At 54.9% G+C, this 7,410-nt stretch overlaps 2 long non-coding RNA genes across 7 annotated transcripts in view; both read left to right on the top strand.

The window, feature by feature from the left end:
- Nucleotides 1–885: 885 nt before the first annotated feature.
- LOC132246423 (uncharacterized) overlaps nt 886–7,410 on the top strand; it is a 30,781-nt gene continuing 24,256 nt past the window's right edge. For 2 of the 6 annotated variants that reach the window (XR_009457680.1, XR_009457679.1), the window contains exons 1-2: nt 2,085–2,266; nt 3,126–3,292. This is a non-coding gene — a long non-coding RNA (uncharacterized LOC132246423). Of the gene's footprint in view, nt 941–1,119; nt 1,153–2,077; nt 2,267–3,125; nt 3,293–7,410 lie in introns of those variants that run through there. The other 4 variants (XR_009457677.1, XR_009457678.1, XR_009457681.1 and 1 more) reach the window with 4 other exon arrangements.
- LOC132246424 (uncharacterized) lies at nt 4,969–7,197 on the top strand. Its single transcript, XR_009457682.1, has 2 exons — nt 4,969–6,579; nt 6,684–7,197. It is a non-coding gene; the product is annotated as an uncharacterized LOC132246424 (long non-coding RNA).

The following is a 7,410-nucleotide window of genomic DNA, read 5'->3' as shown; positions in this document are numbered from 1 at the left end:
TCGGGGTGTGAAGTGCCCCACCCCTGTGGAGGGGCATCAGGGGCAGGAGGATGGAGGGGCAGGAAAGCAGGGCAGGGGAAGAGAGCTCTTGGCAGGGCAGGAGGGACCTGGGGGAGGTTTGTGGCCAGGGGTGTATTGCAGGGAGACGGGCACTGAGGGGTCAGGACGCGCGAGCACAGCTGGGACCCTTGCTTGCTGTGCTGCCGCGCGGATCCCCCGTGCTGCACGCGCCACAGGTCCCTGGTGTCCTGAGCACCCTTTTCCCCTGGCACCCCTCCCCTTTGCCTGTGCAAAGCGCCCACATGGCTGCAGGTCCCCGGGGCCGGTGCTGGCTGTGGGAAGGGCATGTTTCCCAGTGGGGAAGGGCAATGGGCCCCACGTTCAGGGGTGCAGGCAAGCCTGCTGCCGTGCTGCTGGGGCCGAGACACCTCCCAGGCCGGCCCGGGGGACGTGCTCGTGGTCGCGGGCGGCGGCGGCTGTGGCCAGGGGGGGAGGGGAGGGGAGGGGAGCCGGTGGGGCCAGCGCTCCCTGCGGCAGTGCCGGGCGGGCGGGCGGGCGGGGCGCGGTGTCGGCACTGCTGTGGATCAAAGCAGCTTTTGCCCCTGGCCCCGCACGCCCTGCCCCTCCTCCTGGAGCCCCGAGGAGCGAGGCCGGGCGGGGGTGGCCGGGGGGAAACTGAGGCAGGGTCCGGCAGGACGGGAGCCGTGTGTGGGGCGGGGGCGGAGTAAACGGAGGCAGGGGAGGCCGAGCAGGACGCTGCAGGGTCCGGGGCAGCCGGGGCCCTGCCTCAGTTTCCCCGCGGAACAGCCCCGCCCCCCGGGTCCTGCGGCAGCTGCTGCCACCAAAGGGTTAACGCGGGGCGGGGCGGCAGCAGGAGTGACGATGAGTGCCGTCCAATGACGTCACGTGTGTGACGCCATGGGCGGAGGCGGGGCTCCGGGTGAGGCGGGGCAGTGCACGGCTCAGGGGCTGCGGGGCAAGAGTGAGGCGCATCGGCCTGCCTGGGCGGGCAGGGGCTCCGGTGAAGGGGCGGGGCTGCGAGTGAAGGGGCGGGGCTGCGAGTGAAGGGGCGGGGCTCCGGCATGGGCGGGGCTGCGGGTCAGGAGCGCGGGGCACCGCGGGGCTGTGCGGGACGGGGCCTGCAGGCCCGGGGTTGGTTGGGGAGACTGAGGCTGGAGCTGGGGCGGGAGCACTGCTGGGAGCTGTGGGGGGTCTCCCCGGGAGCGGGTGCAGGGCTGAGGGGTTCAGGGGAAACTGAGGCAGGGACTGGAGGGGTGTCTCCTGGCCTTGGAGCAGCCCCGCCCCCTCTGTGGGTCCTGCAGCGGTTACTGCCACCAAAGGGTTAATGCGGGGCGGGGCGGCAGCAGGAGTGACTCCCACCTGAGGGTCTCTGATGTCACCTGGTGAAAGGAGCCAGGGCAGCTGCTGGTGGGCAGTGCGGGGCAGCAGTAGGGCTGGGGGGCAGGGGCTGCGGGGGGCGTGCGGGGCAGCGCGTGGCCTGGCGGGACATGGACTGCGGGTGGGGAGTGTGGGGCTCGGGGTGGGGGGGCAGGGGCTGCTGATGGAGACCGGCAGGGGCACAGCTGGGGGAGCAGGGCCCGCAGGTCGAGGGTGAGGGGCAGTGGCAAGGTCTGGTGGGGCAGGGGCTGCGGGCGGGAGTGGAGAGGTGCCGGGCGGGAGGCCCCACTGGTGTCTGGGGCTGTTGGGCCACGCTGCACAGGCCAGCCCTGCCTGGCCGTGGGTGGGGGCTGTGGGGCGCGGGGCCAAGAGCAGGGGGCGGTGGGGGGGCTGTCCCCTGTGGGTTCCATGGGGGAGGGGAGTGGGCGCTGTGGGGGCAGTGGAGGCACCTAAGGGCAGGGCCCTGGGCTGCGCTGGGTGCAGGCGGGGGCTGCAGGGCCTGGCAGAGGCCAGGCAGGAGTGAGGAGGCGGGGTTTGGTTGGGAGTTTCTGGTCCATGTAGCCTGTGCGGGGCAGGAGGGGAGTGAGGACGACCCCGAGGCTGCTGTGCGTGGGGACAGTCGGGGGTCACGGCTGGGCAGACCTTGGGGCAAGGGCAGGGGCATGGTCCTGTGTCTCCCATCCTGTGGTGACGTCCCTGCTGTCTCCTTGCCCGCAGGCCCCGCAGACCGGACGCTGTGGTGTGGCACCGTGTGTGAGCGTAGGGGAGCGAGAGCCCAGGCCCTGGTGCGGGGAGGCCTGTCCTGGTGGCTGTGCTGGAGCCCGTGGCAGCCGTGGCCCTTCCCTTGGCAGCCCTGTTGCAGCCTGAGGTGAGGCTGGGGGATCAGGACCCAGGGGGGCATCAAGCAAGGGCTGAGGGGGCAGGAAAGGTCTATACCTTAGGACGCTAGATCCTTTCGAGGGAGCCGGGGGTACCACACCTATCAGCACCGTTAGGTGGGCAAATCTGATTCGCAAGATGCACCCAGAGATTTCAAACAGAAATCCAGACTTGTGGTCTTTTTGAGCTCTTTGCAACAGAAAACTGCTGGGTTTTTTTTTCAGTAGTTAAAAAAGAGTGAAAATGAAGAGCTGATGTTTTCTGAGGGGTTCCTCCGATCGATCCAGGTTGAGAACCACTGCATTAGCTACATCCAGTTCAATTCGCTACCTCTGTAGTGACCATTTCTGCCAGTGCTGGAGCAGGGTCTGGGCTAGATGGACCGTGGGTCTTTTCTTCTTATGCCCCTTTCAAATCCCTGATTTTGGAGCTTCTTAATTGCTTCCATCATGTTTATTTTTTGGTTGCTGATGGCAAGCCCCTTCCCTATTTTATATGCACACCTCAGCTCCCTACTCTTGCCCTGCAAACTTCCTCCCCTCCCGAGTACTGCATGCACGTGATGTCAATGTGTTAATGCATGAGGGAATGTAATCATGAACTACCAGGGCAGAGGAAGATCTTAGGTGAACAGAAATGGTATAACAAATAAAGTGAACGAATGAAAATACATACTCTGCAGTCCATATTGTTCTTCTAACTAATAATATACATGAACAAACTGCAGAAAGATCTTGGGCCAAGCAGAAGGTCTCTGAAACATCATCAGCATGAGTATATGGCAATCATTTACTGTAAAACCCCACAAGTAGATGGCACCTTGTTTTTAATGCTTGTTCTATTTGCAGATGTACAAGACAGTTAATCTTCGTATTGTTCTGCTTGGAACTGAGACGTGGACAGAAGTGGACATTTACTCATTGGCTGGACCATGCTTTTCACTTTTTTACTCCATGGATTAGATAGTTCCTTAAACCCTGCATACACTTTGACTGTGCACAATTACTCCTGTAAGGTACTCTTTCATTTTCATATGACTGTAGATCAGGCTTGTCCAACACGCGGCCTGCCAAGCCATTTTATCTGGCCCGTGGCGGCAGCACTGCTGCCGCAGAGCACAGCCGCAGTGGCAGCGCACATTCCTCCACTTTTATGAAAACTTTAAAAGGCATTTTCATTTATGTAACCAAACTTGCTATTTCCAATATTGGGATGTTGTGGTTTTGCATCTGAAACGAGGAGAGTTCAGACTTTCTGTGCCTGCAGAGCTGGCTTTGTTTCTTTGAAGGAATATAAGAACTGCCCCACCACACTATACAAGCCGTCTCTCTAATCCAGGGCTGTCAAAAATACAGCAGCATGGGTCCAGCCTTCAGAGCCATGTGGTCTGGCCTGCGGGTCTGGGTCCTGGGTGGTGGGGTGAGCAGTGGCAGCATTAATATCCACAGCTTCGGGAGTTGCCGCTCGTCCCACTGCCAGATTCCCAGCCTCATGGGCTGGATCCAGAGCGCAGCGCTGTGTCGCCTGGTCTGCAGGGCTGCTCGTGGACCAAACGTGATGTCAGGACAAGCAGCGGCCAACGTGGCTCTAGGAACCACAGCAATTAGTGCTGCTTGACCCACCACCACACTTCTGCCCTGCGAGCAGCCCTACAGGCCAGATGACACGTCTCCACACTGGATCCAACCTACTCCGGCACCCCTGGGGCAAGGTGAACGCGATACCCCTGCTTTAATCCAACACTGAAGATCACTGGACGTTTCAGAGGAAAGGGCAGGACCTGTGCAGTTATGAGTGGCTTCTTCCTAAGGAAATGGTTACTTTTTAATCCCCTTAGATAACCTTGGGTTATACCCTAAAGCAGGCTTGTACAACATACGGCCCGAAGGGGGACGCTTCCCGTGTGCTGCTGGGGGTGAGAGGAGGAGCCCGGCCGGGTCTGCACCGGCCAGCAGAAGCGGCGGTGGAGCCGTGTGCCGCTCGGGACGGGACGAGCCTGCACCGGTCAGTCCCGAGCGGCACGCGGCTCTGCCGTCGCTTCTGCTGGCTGGCGCAGACCTGGCCGGCCTCCTCCTGTCCCCGGCAGCACATGGGACGCCGGCTTCAGCTGCATGCTGCTTTTCCTGGCCGGTGCCGACCCGGTTGCGCCCAGGCGGGTCCTGCAGCACCGTGTCAACCCAGGCATGCATGCCTGTCAACCAGCACCATGTCACCCCCTGGAACTTCGTTGGTGTCGAAGGCCACGTGACATCACTTCCTGATATGATACCACTTCCTGTGATGTCTTTGAATATGGCTCGCCAGCCCCCTGGGTGATAAAACGTTTGTGATCCGGCCCCACATTCAAAAAGGTTGGACCCCCTGCCCTAAAGTTTGATCGTTTGTTTTAAGAGCCTTTCCAGGTTTTTATTAAATGTTTCTGTTGGCACCTGGGATATTCTGAATAGCTGTATCTTGTACATAATTCCCATAGTTTAATGATGCAGCATGTGTCTCCATGTTCATTAATGCGCCCTAATTACTGCGCATTTAGTTCAGTCTGTGTTCAATGAAGTACTAACTAACTGCGCAGTCACTACAGTTACTGTGCAGTAGTGCTGGCACACGGTTATTTTGCAATACTTACTGCACATTAGCACATTAGCCTAATAACACAGCAGGCTGATAGCATGGTTTTGAACAGTCGCGCTACTGCACAGTGTTTTTAGGCTAATGCGCAGTAAGCAACTTACGTAGACGTGCCCGCATTGTGCTAAAGTAGTACTTACAATTGATACCAGAACATATATTGTCTTTCCATTCTGAGTATCCTCTTATTCTTTCTGTCCACACACTGTTAAAAGCACATTCGTGTTCAGGAGATAAATGTTAAAGCAATTCAGAAACGGAAGAATTACCAATGCGGCTGCAAACGTGATTTGGTAGCCTTGTGCGCTGTATTTACAGATTCATTTCAATGGCTACTTGAACCTGCTTGCAGCTGCAGCCTGAACTAGACCTGCCAGTTGAATGGCAGAAGGGATATGGCTTATGAAAATGAAAGGCAGGCTGCATCGCCTTCTCTGCTGAAGAGCTTTGCTTGAGGACATTGCCAAGCCACCTTTTTTCAAATAAGAAATTTAGAATAACGTTTTGGAAGTTGGAGCCCCTACCATATCCTAGGGCTGTGTTGAGCTTTTAAATGAGACTGCCCTTTGGCTTTGCATCCCATGCAGGCTCAGGGCTAGTGCCAGGCCAAGAAATTTCTGAGACAAAATGTCTCCTGCTTAACGTCCTTGTTTCACGGGCGTTGGAATATAGAGCCTCTCTTTGGGTAGCATGCAGTTCCCCCATCACATCCAGTTTGCATGTGGTTTTTCCTTTCCTTCCCCCACACTTCCAGTGTAGGCAAGGAGGAAGGCAAGTGTTGTAGAAGTTGGCTGCAAGACCCAGCAACTCCCCCAGCTCTGCTCCTGACTGCACACGTTCTGCTTCCTGTGGGAGTGCAGATGGAGGACACTAAATTATATAGATACTGCTTATCCCAGATTGTGAGAAGAGGCTTCTTGGCGATCCTTACAGCCACGGAAAGCTTTGCAGGTTAACACTTGGGGATCTCGGTCTCAGTCTCGCCAGTGTGCAATTATCATACCTTAAAGTTTCAGCCCTTCTAAGTATGCCACAGGCTACCTCAAACTCTCAGTCCTCCTATTTGCCCTTTATGACTTCTTCCGTGCCATCGGTCAGGATGTCCGCTGAGACTTCCTCTCAGTTCCCTAAAACCAACTGCAGTCTCCCATACCAAGGACTCTGCACGTGTTTCATGAGCAAGCCATGTCCCCAGTGCTCAGAGCCTGGGGAAGGTTTGCTTCTTCAACTCTGTGCAAGCTCTGGGAGGTAAAACATTTCAGATATGTCACTAAACATTTCAGATTTTCTTAGGTCTTCCCTTGTAGTTATAACTGATTACTAGATAAAACCTAGAGATTTGAATACATTTCTTGAACATTGACACACTTTTTTTTACCTATGAATCTGTATTTTGTGACTTGAGCCACTCGTGTAGCAAGCATTAAAAGGCATAGCCTTGCTTGTGCATGGACTCTCATTGCCTGTGTTCATCAGGCTGAATTTCATCCCAGTGAATGTCAATGTTGCATCTTGATACATAGACTCATGAATTTTTCTACGCTATCATTTTTAATTAATATGGCTTCCTCCATTATTTGTACAGCTACAAGCCAGTTCTCCTTAATGGTGGGCAGCTTGCATGAGAAAATGGAACAGTTTCACTCTGGCCTGCACAGCTTACCTTTACATATTGTAAATGCCTAATCTGAAGAACTCCTCATTTTTAAAATGGTTTCAAGTCATTTTAAAATATGATGACCAGTCAGAAAGTAATGTCTCCTATTTTTCTTTTTCAGCAAATATTTTTGAAAAATAAACTTGCATGGTACTGCTAAACATGCAGTCGTTTTCCAACATAGTCTCTCCTTCTCCATCGGTGGCTTTTTCCAGTGGTGAACAAGGGTTTGTATCCTGACCTTGCAAAAGTCCTTGTCCTTGTTGTACAGTCGCTGTTGCACAGCTTCCATCATTTTGCCATCACCCCGAAAGTGTCCCCCTCATAATTTGTTCTTCAAGGCAATAAAAAGATGGCAATCAAGGGTACCAAGTCTGGGCTGGACTGAGGACGGGGCAGCGCAGTCCATTCAAATGATGCCATTGTCTCTGAGGTGCGCAAACTGTTGTGTGGGTGAGCACTGCCACACAGAAGCAGCGTCTTGGGCATGTCTCCCTTGGGACACATTAAAACGGGCTCGCATGCAGTTTTCAGCTGGAAGTGCAGGCTCCTGTTCTTGGACAGAATTTTTTTGCGCTGGCTGCTACTGGTTTGCTTTGAAGGGAAAAATTAGGAAGCAGTACTTTCTGACTGAACCTCATTTGTACCATTTAAAACGTCCTTTGTTGACTCTTGCAGCCTTTCACCTTTCAATACTGTTACTGCACCCCTGAAAAAGTATAATTGCTCCTATGGGGGGAATTGTAATCAATAGTGACTCTAGGTTTGAAGACCTTGGGTATAAGAGGACAAATTTTCAGGGAAGAAGAACAAGAAAAAGTTCTTTCTGGAGGTAAAACAAGTATTTT

Source organism: Alligator mississippiensis, chromosome 16, assembly GCF_030867095.1.
Source record: "Alligator mississippiensis isolate rAllMis1 chromosome 16, rAllMis1, whole genome shotgun sequence".
NCBI classification, from domain to species: domain Eukaryota; kingdom Metazoa; phylum Chordata; order Crocodylia; family Alligatoridae; genus Alligator; species Alligator mississippiensis.
The sequence above is the reverse complement of the archived record's forward strand: the minus strand, read 5'-3'. Positions and strand labels throughout refer to the sequence as shown.